The 13,818-nt window shown below is 45.9% G+C and overlaps 1 protein-coding gene across 6 annotated transcripts in view; it reads right to left on the bottom strand.

The window, feature by feature from the left end:
• The window catches only part of CCSER1 (coiled-coil serine rich protein 1), a 796,797-nt gene extending 785,499 nt beyond the window's left edge, over window positions 1-11,298 (bottom strand). For 3 of the 6 annotated variants that reach the window (XM_060779236.2, XM_060779238.2, XM_060779237.2), the window contains exon 1: window positions 11,054-11,296. The gene's annotated coding sequence lies outside the window, so the exon portion shown is untranslated. Of the gene's footprint in view, window positions 1-10,259; window positions 10,405-10,476; window positions 10,696-11,053 lie in introns of those variants that run through there. The other 3 variants (XM_060779234.2, XM_067468589.1, XM_060779235.2) reach the window with 3 other exon arrangements.
• Between the last annotated feature and the right edge of the window lie 2,520 nt (window positions 11,299-13,818).

Genomic DNA, 13,818 nt, shown 5'->3' with positions numbered 1-13,818 from the left:
GAGTTCTTTCTCCCAGCCTGGACATTATTCCACAGATATATAAACCCCACTTGCCATGTTTCCAACAGAACTCACAACCTCCAAGGATGCCTGGCATAGATCTGGGCAAAACATCAGGAGAGGACACTTCTGGAACATGGCTATACAGTCTGGAAAACTCACAGCAACCCAGCCAGTAGCTGTTAGGAATTGTGAGAGTTGAAATTCTAAACAATCTGATAGAAAACTGGGACTTGTAGTTTGGTATGGTGCTGGCTCTCTTAAACAGGGAAGGCTAAGGATCTTGTAAAACTACAACTCCTGTGATTCCAGGGCACTGAATCTGTGGCAGTTTTTTGGGGGGGGGGGGATTCCCCTTTAAGAGTGGATGGCCCTTGCACTGGGACTTCCCCTTTAAGGCTGCCTCGTTCTTGGCTGCAGAAACGAAACCAAACGGGGGAAAGAGACCTTTTTCTTCCTCCCTCTGCAGGCTATTGAAAACTTTTAAAACTGAAGAGCGGCTGTTCTTTCAGAGGGAGCTGAGCACAGAGACAGGAAAGAAACCCCAAAGAGGGGAGAAAGAAGAAGTTTCTGCAGCAGGACTTTCTGGGAGGTGCCTTTGTTTGGACTCTCCTTGAGTAGCACTGTTTGAGGAAGGAGAGGAGAGGGAGAAAGAGGTCGGGAATGGGAGGCTTGGGGGCAGCCTCTTCTGCCCCTTTTTCCTTCAGGAGGAGGGCGGGGAGGAGGAGGAGCGGCAGTGCTGCCGGGGGTGATGGCCAGCTGGGCTTGAGCAAGGGCAAGAGCAACAGGCTGCGCTGCTTGGGGATGGCGAGGGGGGAGGAGGAGAATCGGCAGGTCTGTCGGGAGGGCTGGCCAGCTGAGCTGCGATACCAGCAGGCTCCCTTTGGCCTCTAATGGCTGCTCGCGTCCCTCGCTCTCGGCATCCTCAAGTGGTGGAACTTATAGCCGGCACACAAGACGACCCCCCCACTTTTAAGATGACTTTCTTGGCTTAGAAAGTCGTCTAGTATGCCGGTTTTTACGGTACCATGTTTGTGTGCTCATGATTTAAGGATGTGTCTTTGGTAATGGATGATAAATGTAATCTTCCCCCTCCTCTCACATACCTGAAAATAGACAACATGAATAACCACTGGTGTTCAGCCTCCCTACTTCATAAGCAGTGAGATTGAGCCCTGAGAAAGCGAAACTAACACCTAACAGACAACATTATTCAAAACAGGTCTGACAGCATTTCCCTAGATGATCAAAAACTCTTACTAAACTTACAGTCATCTTGTCTGGACAAAGTTTGTTATTAACCTCAACCAGCCTATTTTTACACTTCCCAAGCACTACTCAAGTTCACTACTCAGAAAGGGATATTAGTAATGGCCCAATAGCAATTACAGTTTTCTAGAGCCAAACAGAGCTTTGCCAGGAGCAGTTTGACAATCACTTGCATGAAGAGGCAGATTATTCTGGGGCAGGCAAACTGCGACCCTCCAGGTGTTTTGGAATAACTCCCACAATTCCAAACAGCTGGTAAACTGGCTGGGATTTCTGGGAGTTGAAATCCAAAACACCTGAAGGGCCACAGTTTGCCTATGCCTGATCTGGGGTATTTGTGTCTTGGTGATACCCCAAATACAGTATGCTGTTGCTGAATCAGGAGCCTTACATCCTGCCCACTTGCATGCTGCTTATCTCATGGTCTGCTTGTCACCACTGCTGCTTCCCACTGGCCACATAGCTCCCTGCGAGGACCTAGCTATCACTTATTATGTCTGCTGAGGTCATAAGGAAGTGCTGGTGTAAACAGCAAACAGAGGATAGAATTAACCCCTCCTTATTGCAGACTGTATGGGCACCTCATTCTGACCTGAGCAGATTCAACTGCAACAGCCAAAAATTGTAAGATGCTCTGTGGCCCATGAAGATTGCTAATGACATGGGGCTGGGCCATCCTCTGATCAGAACAGTGTAAAACTGATTGGGCCAAAGTGGAAAATGGGTTGAACTAATCTTCCAGGTGGCTGCAAAGTCCCAGAATTCTCCCAAGTTTTTCCTGCAAACTCCAGCATGTCCACAGACTTTGCAAAGTTATGAGCTAAAAACTCTGCATACATCCTGTAAGTTCCCATGTATCATGAAGACTGCTAGCACTTGATTCAGGTGTAAGTGTTTTTACTCATTCACAAACTCTTTTCTTTATTCAGACAATAATCTGAAACAGATCTCACAGCATGAGACAGCAATTCAATCTAGCTATATTTGGGATTCAACCCAGATAATGCTAGGTTAATTTTTCACTTCCTATTCCTTTAGTTCGTGACCACCAAAGACTATTTTTTTTCAGGTGTCCTTGCTCCTTGTTAATTGCCTAAGGTGCTCCGTTTAGAGACCTAAAAGATATATATTGTATTAAAAATGTCAGTCTCTCTATTTCAGCACTGATGAAACAGAAGCAAAAGAGGAAATACCATAATTATTATTGTATGTGGTTGCAACAATAGGAAAAAAGATAATAAATACATGCAAGACAAGCTGGGGAGATGTACTTTCCAAAGTAGAAAAACAAAAGAAATGGAATGTCTAGCCATGTAATCCTAGGTCTCCATGAATGTAATCAAAACAATCCATTCACATGGCTCAACCCCTTTTACCAAGCAAGAGCACTCTTCAATGAACAGAGGGCTTTTTTCAAACTGTGGAGACTTGCATTCAAAGCTCAGTTTCTTGCAACCATCATTGAAAAAATGCTCTGTCATCTTTATCTTATCTATAAAAGTCTATGATGTAGGTGGGCGTTGTTCTCATTTTGTATATGAGAGGACTAACACTAAGCAACCTAGCTCAAGTGCATAGCTGAAGAAAGACTTGCATCCCTATCTCAAAGTGGTGATTCTCTAGCCCTCTGGATTCTTTGGCCTTCAGCTCATGGAAATTTTTACCACTGGCCATTTTGCTTTGGCCTTCTTAGAACTGAAGTTTGGGACATTTGAAGGAGGAAAGATTGATAACCACAGGGCCATCTCACTCAGCTTAATTTCAGGATTCAATAAAAACATCTCATTACCCAATCACAACTTTAATGTGTATTTATTGATTTAATGCATAATGGAATAGCTCTCAGATCCCCCAATTCTGAATCAGTCAAAGAATGCCAATATATTTACGTATTTGTATTTATCCCTTAGCTTGGTTAGATGATTTCCATGTTAAAATGTTCTGTTCTTCACTATAAAGAAAAGAGACATTACTAGTTATAGTTTATTTACCTTTCTTTCTTCCTTTCTTATTATAAGTATAATTGATCCAAGCAAGTGTGTTTTTAGAATGGATGTATATCGATTTGAGTGCTGCAGTCTATATGTAAAAGGAAAAACCTAGGTAGTTGCTATCACAGATCTGTAAGAGTCTGCATGCATTCTGCGCTTACTCTGAAAACAAAACAGAGGAAGGCTGATACCAAAATGAACAGCATAAAAGGAGTCAGAGGGAGAAAAAACAACTCAAGAGGACAACAATGACTAAAAGCTTGATGTCTGTGTTACCTAAAACAGGAACAGAAAACCATAAAGTACAACAAACATCCACAATGATAACACTGTGACCAATACCCAATGATTGAATAAGCAAAGTTAAGCTAAGTTTCCAGAAGTTACATCAATGCAAACAACGTCACAAATATGAGTTGCAGTTTTAGGTCAAAGCAATATCAGGATGGAAACCTGTGGTATCTTTGTTGTTATTTGCCTTAAATCTGACTCCAACTTGTGACAGTTCAACCATGGGTTTTCCTTGGCAAGATTTATTTAGAGCAGGTTTGCCATTGCCCTCCTCTAAGACACACACACACACCGAGAAAGATATTTATTTATTTATTTATTTATTTATTTATTTATTTATGCCATTTCTACCCCGCCTTTCTCAACCCCGGAGGGGACTCAAGGTCACCTTAGACATAGGCAACTATTTGATGCCATTAAAACAATATACAATTAAAATGAGCATTTTAAATAGAATTATAAAATACATTAAAACATTTTAAAACATTTAAACTAATAATAACATTTTTAATCCACGCTGTCCATAATCGTAATCCGGGCCATTCTAAAAGTTTTTGCACATAATTCTATTTCTATTTACTGCACAATTTCTCCAAAGGCTTGATCAAAAAGCCATATTTTTACTTTTTTACGGAAGGTCAGGAGGGAGAGGGCTGATCTAATATCCCTGGAGAGGGAATTCCATAGCCAAGGAGCCATCACTGAGAAGGCCATGTCTCTCATCCCCACCAGTTGCGCCTGTGAAGGAGGCAGGGCCAAGAGTAGGGCCTCCCCGGATGATCTTACCCTCCAAGATGGTTCATAGGAGGAGATTCATTCAAACAGGCAAGCTGGGCCAGAACCATTTATGCTTTATAGGCTAAAGTCAGCACTTGAATTGTGCTCTGTAGCAGACTGGCAGCCAGTGGAGCTGACACAACAGGAGACTTGTATGTTCCCTGTATGCCACTCCAGTGAGCAACCTGGCTGCTGCCCGTTGGACCATATGAAGCTTCCGAACAGTCTTCAAAGGCAACCCTACATAGAGCATGTTGCAGTAATCTGTACAGGATATAACCAGAGATAGGCTTGTTCAAGTAAGTTCCCATGGTTGATTCAAACCTGGTCACTCAAAGTCCAAGTCCAACATTCAACCCAATACAGCACACTGGTTCTTAAAATAGATTCCCATTTATAATGGTCCCATTGCAGGGTTTTCTTGGCAATATTTATACAGAGGCAGATTACCATTGACTTTGTCTTAGGTAAAAAGAGTGTAACTTGCTCAAGGTGTCTTGAAACATGCATGCTCTTGGGCATACAGATGTACATGGAATATGCAACATACTGGAATATGCAACATTGTGTCTGACCATGTGATCCAGTGTGGAACTTCCACATTCAGTTCAGGGCTATAGAACTGAGTTGTGCATGTGATGCTCTTGAACATTCAGATGTACACGGGATGTGCCAAAGGTGCACATGCATAATAGATTGTGCATTTCTTTGGAAATATGGGGGGGGGGGGGATGCTCAATATTAGCATTCAACTGTGCAGGCAGAAATTTATGCTACACAACTTAGACATTAGATTTAGCCAAAACAAGTTGTGCAAAGTGGAGAGCACAAGCGTTGTGTCATAACTAGTAAGAAAAAGTGAATTCACTTAGGTCATAGAATAAATGTGCAGCAAATGTAATGCTGGGACTGATGTGTGGGAAAAATAGTTTGGACAGATACCAGAAGGACATATTCAACCTTCCTGTGATACTCCACCCCATTCTCTTAGCAAGACGTGTTCTGTTGCAGCGTAAAACTAAGCCAAGCACTTTCTGGAAATGCATTCGACAGGGGTCGATGTACAGTATTTCAAAATGTTTCCACAGCAGTCCTGGACTTCGATATTCTCCAAGAATATTAAAGACAATTGAAATCACAGATGTTCTCCAATGGAAAAGATGATTAGATTTGCTATCATGACCCATTGGCCAACATCATTTTGCCCCCGTAATTACAAATCCTGCAGCCCTGAAGTTTTTAATTGCATTTGTACTACAGAGACACCATTTCATATACCACAAGGAGTTGTCAGAAGGACGGAATCCTCCAAAACGATTCCGTAGGAAGTTATCTGCTGTCTAAGCTTTCCCAGGTCATTAATATTTCACTTTCATAAAGCCCTGAACCAGTTTTGGAACATGCTTTCTTTTCATCCCCTTTTTAAATATAAGCAAGAGGAAATGTTTGAAGTAAGCGCTAGTTAAACCTTCTCCATTCTGTCTCTCTTTCCCTCACACACACACACCACAGCTCTGGTTTTTTCCCCCTCATCTCTGCCTCTTGAGGATTTTAACACTTCAAGTACAACATACACCAGTAAAAAAAAAAGGGGGGGGGCTGAGTCTAGCTTTGTATCGCCTCTTAAAAGGGAAGGGTTTTTTCAATTGTTTTGTAGCCACATTCAACTGTGAAAATGACAAAAAAGAACATCAGCGAAAATAAGCGCGATTACTACATGCTGTCAGGCTGAAAGGGGAAGTGGAGTAAATACAGCAGATCCTCAAATTGACAAACACTTTGTGAATGGAAGCAGTTGGTAAGCTTGAAATCCGGGCAATTCCAAAATACTCTACCTGTTCCCTTGCCTTCACATCTTCCAACATCAAAGAACTTCTCCTGCTCTCCTTTGAGCACTTTCCCCATTCATCTGCCAAGGGTTGCATGCAGCCAACTTCCCATTTCCCGGCATTTTTTGCAGACCTAGATTCCTTCCAGACACCAGAACCACATTTTTTAAAAATAAAACAAATAATTGCCACTTCTAGAAGACCTCAGAACTTGCAAATCATCTTTTAGACTGTGCTTCCCAGTGCTATGCTTATCTGTGTCAAAACCCATGAAAACTCACAAAAAAATCACACTTCACAGTCATAGAGTTTTAATATCACTTTAAATGTCATAGCTTCAGCCTATGGACTCCTGTGATTTGTAGATGTTGTGAGAGTTGTCATACTACAGGTCAGATACATGTACTAGAGAAGTCTAAAGCCCCATCTACATTGCCATATAATCCCATTTCTGAATCCAGATTATCTGCTTTGAACTGGATGATATGACAGTGTAGACTCATATAATCCATCAGACAATCTGGATTCAGAAACTGGATTTTATGGCTCTTACCAAATTGTAAATCCCAGAATTCCAAATAATAGAATTAAATATTACAATTATGCTGCATGGGGGCCAGAACTACCGAAGATAGGACCAGGCCTATTGGTTTGAATAGATATCATAGAATCATAGAGTTGGAAGAGACCTCATGGGCTATCCAGTCCAACCCCCTGCCATGAAGCTGGAAAATTGCATTCAATGCATCCTTGACAGATGGCATTCCAGCCTCTGTTTAAAGCCTCCAAAGAAGGAGGCTCCACCACACTCCAGAGTACACAGAGAGTTCCACTGCTGAAGAGCTCTCACAGTTAAGAAGTTCTTCCTAATGTTCAGATGGAATCTCCTTTCCTGTAGTTTGAAGCATCCTAGTCTCTAGGGCAGCAGAACACAGGCTTGCTCCCTCCTCCCTGTGACTTCCCCTCACACCATGCCTCCTCTCGGCCTTCTCTTCTGCAGGATAAACATGCCCAACTCTTGAAGCTGCTCCTCACAGACCTTGTTTTCCAGACCCTTGATCATTTTAGCTGCTGTCCTCTGGACACCTTCCGTCTTCTCAACATCTCCCTTCAATTGTGGTGCCTAGAATTGGACACAGTATTCCAGGCGTGGTCTGAACAAGGCAGAATGGAAGGGTAGCATGACTTTCCTGGATCTAGACACTATACTCCTATTTATGCAGGTCAAAATCCCATTGGCCTTTTAAGCTGCTGCATCACAATGTTGGCTTATTTCACTGGAACGTTCTTGACAGTAATAGTGTTTTAGCAATGGAATCATTTCCAAAGAGAGCAAGAGAGGTTTCTTTCTCTTCAAAAAGAGGATGGAGAGTTACATACTGGAGATGCTTTCACTGGAGATCCTGAATTCAGCAGGCGTTTGGCCTTGATGGACCGTGAAGCCTCTTTCAACTCTGATTCTATGACTCAAATCTTCATAATTTCCCATAACAGATATTTAGAACTATGGTGCACTGAGCCACTTGGCACCTAGAGAGCAGGGGAACATTAAAGCATCTGACAGTGTCATAGATGAAGTGATCATATCTGCCACTGAAATGTAGGGGTCCTTGGATGTCTCAATGGTCAATGTAATTGTACAGCATCTGTCTATGGGGAACAAGCAGACAATTCTGTGATTCCCCTTCCCCTTTCTCTCTTTTTATGAATGTTGAAGGGAGAGGGTTGAGCAGTTCTATGGTAGATCAAAGGGGCTTTGGATACTGCAGAGAAGGAAGGGAACATCAACTTTGACAGTTACTAAAAATATAGAAATTCAAGCTTAAGATTAACTTATGCCTACATATATCATTACAGGAGGATATCAGTCCAGAATTAGGTTTCTAACCACATCTGCTTTTGTCTTGTTTTTAAGAGATGGCCACAGTGATAATGTGGCCACTGCTGAATACAGTTCAGTCCAGTAGGTTCACCTATCTATCTACTCCCTGTGGTAAACAAACAGAATTCTACAAGCTGCTACCAGTAACTCAGTGTGGGCCCTGTCAACCAAACTGTGCCTTTGCCCCTTGAGAACACCAACCACTGCCTAATGCCCGGTCAGACTCTTTCTCCATGTAGCCTAATCCTGACACAGTCAGTCCTACAAAATCTCAAACAAGGATGTATTCTCGAAGGCTTTCATGGCAGGAATCACTGGGTTGTTGTAGTTTTTTTCGGACTGTTTGGCCATGTTCTAGAAGCATTCTCTCCTGATGTTTCGCCTGCATCTATGGCAGGCATCCTCAGACCGCACAACCTCCGAGGATGCCTGACATAGATGCCGGTGAAATGTCAGGAGTAAATGCTTCTAGAACATGGTCATACAGCCCAAAAAACCTACAAGAACCCTCAAACAGGGATCTTTTGCACCACCTGATACCTGCTCCCTTTGAACTGGAGATGCCCAGAACTGAATGGAGACTTTTTGCATGCAAAACATGTTCTCTATCACCCAGCTACCAGTCCTCCATTTCATTTGCTCCCAGATGCTTTCTGACCTCACTGAAAAACACCCCCAGTCGCCTGATTCACTCTGGGGCTGATGTGGCAACCATTACTGCATACTGAGCAGGAGAGTAATACGGCGAAGGAGAAATTGATAGATTAGTCATTTCGAATCACCAGCCTTCATAACTCCTAGGTTCCGGCAGAGTGAAATCTGTTCCATGCACACACACATACACATACATAAACGTTTTGTGGGATTTCACCATAGTATGAGAAGGAAAAACTGATCCTCTCAACTGCTCAGCTATTTCCCCATGTCCCTTCCTTATGCTATTGGGGGAACTATGCAACAACCAAATATCATCACGGCTCATGATAAAACGCATTACAAAAAAGCATGCAATCCAGAGAAGCTTCTTTCCCACCCTCGCTCTGCTTGTAGATGCAATGCCATCTGAGATGATCAGTCCTTCTGCAATACTCAGTTTCTCCCACACTTTGTGAAAAACAAGGCGCAGGTAAGCATCACAGTTCAGAGTGTAGAAATGAACCATCCAGGAACGCGTGCGTCATCACCCAGCGACACCCTCTCCCCATTCAAATATTTCTAGGAAATCCCATCTCTCAGTAGCAGTCCGGCAGACCGGCTTCATTTCATCTTTGGCAAATAAACAAACCAAACAGAACCGAAAAAAAACCTGAATGATTAGACAATGGAAGCCTCATTCCAACTTCTCACCAATCGGCGCATTTCGAACGCCACAGGTGAAAGCCAGACACCAAACAGACTGCATTTCTCTGTGACATGGTACACACAGATTTTGTGACACAGACCGGTCCACCTGGTCCAGCCTACCTTTATTGCAACCAGGGTGCCTTTTTTGGACACATACTCTCTGTTGACCTTTGTCTCCTGTGCAAGGTCTAGCAGAAGGAAGAAAAGAATCCGCCCCAAATCGTGACTCAATCTCTTTCTCTCTTTCTCTTAGGCTCTAGTCCTTCCCAGAATGCACACCCAGCTCAGCTGTCACATGCACTCCCATCATCCGCATTGCATAGGCAAGTGGGTCAAGGAGTGGTTGTGTGTGGCTGGCCAGAGCAGTGGCTGCCCAGGGAAGAAGTGACAGGAGGGAGGGAGGTTGCCATGTGGCATCACCAGAGAGGGTCCACATGTCTTCCACACCCTCTAGCTGTCAAATCCCTCTTCTCGTTTTAGGGTGGCAAAAGCAAGGAAGGAGGGGCAGGCAGAGCGCTCCCATTCTGGCTGGAAAGCACAACAGCCCAGTCTCTCTCTCCTCTGCAAAGTCGAAACCCAAGACAGCCTCCCAACACCTTCAAGCGAGTGCGCGCTTGGGCACACGCACCCGACCTCTCTCTCCAAAATAGCAGCGGCACAAAGCGCGTGGCCCTCGCCCAAATCCCCGGGGCTGTGGCCCACGGGCTCCAGCCCGGCCCAGAGCAAATCCCCGCCAGCCATGGAGCCTGCCTTCTTTCTCAAAAAACCCCAAACTGCCCTTGAATGCACACAGGCACGCAGCCGAGGAAGGCACTGCGGCTCTTCGCAAGCCCTTCCTTGCAGCCGGACCCGCTGGACTTGGCGCAGTAAACATACCGGCGGCTTCCTCTCCCGTCCTCCTCTTCTTCCTCCTCCTCCTCCTCTTTCTCTCCCAATCAGCTCGTTGGCCCAGCCCCGGATCTACCTGCAGGACCTGCAGCGCTCTCCAAAAACACCCGGAGCCTTTGCGCCACTTTCCCGGCTTCTCCTCCCTCCTGGGCACTCCCCCCACCCCACGCGCGATCCGCCCACCCGGGGCCCAAGCTGAACTTACCAAGCAACCGCCCCCGTGCCTTGACAAATTGATTTCTGGGGTTCAGAACAACACAAAACCCAGAAGCCCAACTGCGTGGTCCTACCAGGCTCCAGAGCCTTCCATCCTCCCGGGGGGGAGAGGTGGAGTCCTGGGTCCCACTCGTGCCCGGCGTGGGTGGGCGTTTAGGCGCTCTGCTCCCCACCGGGGCGCTGAATTGGGCCACGAGGGAAGGAAGGAAGGAAGGAAGGAAGGAAGGAAGGAAGGAAGGAAGGAAGGAAGGAAGGAAGGAAGGAAGGAAGGAAGGAAGGAAGGAAGGAAGGAAGGAAGGAAGGAAGGAAGGAAGGAAAGGAGGGAAGGAAGGAAGGAAGGAAACCTCTGGTTGCCTGGCAGAGGCGAAGGATGGTGGGGAGAGTTGTTTTCCTGGAGAGGGGATGATGGGATGGGGAGGCGATGATGGCATAAGGAGGCTGGAAGTGTCAGCCACCCACCCACCCATGCAAGCTCCCACCCATCGTCCCCAAAGTCCCTCTATGTGGTTGTGGGTTAGGGTCCTTTTTGGGCACCGTGGAAAGGAGGAGGCGCGCATGACACCCACCCTTCCTTGGGGTCCCGATCCAGGCGCCGCCGATTAATCCACCAGGACACAGGCGAGGCAGAGGGCGGGAGCCGAGCCCAGCCAAGCCCACGCGGAGCCCCAGACCCTCATGTTGCGCCGGAGTGGGAGAAATTGGAGACAGGAGCAGCAGCAGCAGGAGGAGGAGAGAGGCGCCTTGGCAGCCGGCGCTGTTTGTGGCAAGGAGAGAGCGAGCAGGCAAAGGCGGGGAGCGACGGAGGGGGAGGCGCTTGCGACGTGGGTCTCGGGTGTGTGTGTTGTGTGTGTGTGTGTTGCGTGTGCCACCTCGGAGCCAAGGCATTGCGGCGCTCGGGAAGGGGAGAGGCGAAGCGCAGCCGGCGGGGCAGCATCGGGCTCTAAAGAGGGGATTGACACGGCGGATTGGAAGAGCCTCACCTTGCTGAGCTCTGAGTCAGCAGAGAGAGAGAGAGAGAGAGAGAGAGAGAGGCAAACAGGTTGGCGGGTGCCTTGCCTCCACTTCTCCCTCCCTCTCCTCCTTCTGTCCTTTCTTCCTCCTGCTTTTCCTTCTCCAGCTGCAGTGACTCGACCGGGAGCCGCAGTGCGAAGGCAAGACCCAGCAAAGAAGGGGCTTGGTGGGGAAACCCTCGGGAGAGGTGGATGCGTGGCATGTGTGGGGATTTGGGGGGGGGGGGTGAGAGAGAGAGAGAGAGAGAGAGAGAGAGAGAGAAACCCTGCCTCTTCTCCTCCCTTCTTCCACCTTTGCGCCTTGGCTTAGTGCCTGGCCAAACCGCTCAAGGGAAGGGCAGCCTTGTGACACCTTCTAGCCCTCGCCAATCCCCTTGTCACGGATCCCTTATCCCTTAATACGCTTGCTTGTACCCGCAGCATGGGTGGTTCTCAGATCTGCGCCTAGAGGGGTTTCTTCTTCTTCCCTGCTGGTTGCCAGAGCAAATATTTCAATCTATATACAGATGGTAGGTACTGAGGAGCATGGGGGTAGTTATTCTGGATTTTCCGGCCCCAAATTAAAGGCTGTGGTTGATGACTGAGTGGGGAAAGCTATAAACAGGGCATGGCTCCAGACTTAAAATGGTGGGCTCTGCTTGTGCCCTTGGTGCTGGTAGTCAAGGTCACCTTCTCCTGTGCTTGCCATTCAATTCTGACAGCGCGCACACCCGCTTTGCCATCCTAAATCCACTTACGAAGGAGTCAGTCATGTTGAAGGAGGCATGCATGCAACTGCGCACTCAGCCTATGTTGAGGGAGGTGTGGCTGTTTTCTTCTGACGCATTGATGCTCGTGATAACAGAGCTGGAGAAACCGGTCACAGCAGGGCCATAGCTGGAAAATAGCCGGAATGAGACATTCCTAGCCAATCCCTGGTAGCTCGAGAATTATGGTCCTTCAAGGTGATGGTCCAAGTGGAAGGTGGTCCCGGTCAGGTTGGCTTGAGGTGCCTTCTTGCACATTTTCCCCTTTTGCCCTCCAGTTGTGCCTCTTTGAATTCCGCAGCACTGCTGCTCACAGCTGACCTCCAGTTAGAGCGCTAAAGGGCCAGAGCTTCCCAGTTCTCAGTGTCTATGCCACAGTTTTTGAGGTTGGCTTCAAACCTATCTTTAAATCTCTTTTCGTGTCCACCAACATTACATTTCCCATTCTTGAGTTCGGAGTATAGTAACTGCTTTGGGAGACAGTGATCAAGCATTCGGACAACGTGGCCAGTCCAGAGGAGTTGATGGCGTAGGTAGGAGCATCACTTCAGTATTGGTGGTCATTGCTTCTTTCTTCCAGCATGCTGACATTTGTCCGCCTATCTTCTCAAGAGATTTGCAGGATTTTTCAGAGGCAGCACTGATGGAATTATTCCAGAGTGTGACGCCAGAGCTGGAGAAACCCATCACAGCAGAGCCATAGCCAGAAAATAGCCAGAATGAACCATACTATTTAAATAATATGATTCATTCTATACAGTAGAGTCTGGCTTATCCAACCTTCACTCATCCAACATTCTGTATTACTCAATGAAATCTGCCTCCTGCCCGGATCCACAGCTGTTTCAATATATTGCAATGTTTTGGTGCTAAATTAATAAAAAAACAGTAATTACTATGTAACGTTACTGGGTATTGAACTGCTTTTTCTGTCAATGTGTTGTTAAACATGATGTTTTGGTACTTAATTTGTAAAATCATAATGTAATTTGATGTTTAATAGGTTTTTCCTTAATCTCTCTTATTATCCAACATTTTGACTTATCTAACATTCTGCCGACCCGTTTATGTTGGATAAGTGAGACTCTACTGTATTATGTAGACTTAATTAAATGTATTTTCTATTTTAGTTACAAAGTGTCAAATATTGAAATAGCTGGAAATGACTCTTAATTGGCAATTGATAGTTAACAAAAGAATACCACAATGTCTGTTGGAAACACTTGAAAACTGTGTCAATACACTTTGACAGGAATCAAGCTCCATCAATAAGCTTCAGCAAACACTCAAGAGTGCAAGTCCAGTCAGTCTTTCTTGCACCATTATGCTTCTTATGTATGTTTTCAAGAGTTGGAAATGACCTAAATATAGGGATGGGAACCCTACTATCTGGAAAAGAGGAGAGGGATACCAAGGAGGAAAAGGTCTAAGGCTCCGTTAGGAACCTGCTTCCTACTTCACGTTGAAGCAAAGAGCACAGCAGGGGGACAGAGAAGCCTTAAATAGCCTGCAGCTCTGCCCCTGTCAACCACCCCCACCGAGTCTGGTCTCCTTCATGAGTGTCTTCAATCCCCC

This window comes from Anolis sagrei, chromosome 5, assembly GCF_037176765.1.
Source record: "Anolis sagrei isolate rAnoSag1 chromosome 5, rAnoSag1.mat, whole genome shotgun sequence".
Classification (NCBI taxonomy): domain Eukaryota; kingdom Metazoa; phylum Chordata; class Lepidosauria; order Squamata; family Dactyloidae; genus Anolis; species Anolis sagrei.
The sequence above is the reverse complement of the archived record's forward strand: the minus strand, read 5'-3'. Positions and strand labels throughout refer to the sequence as shown.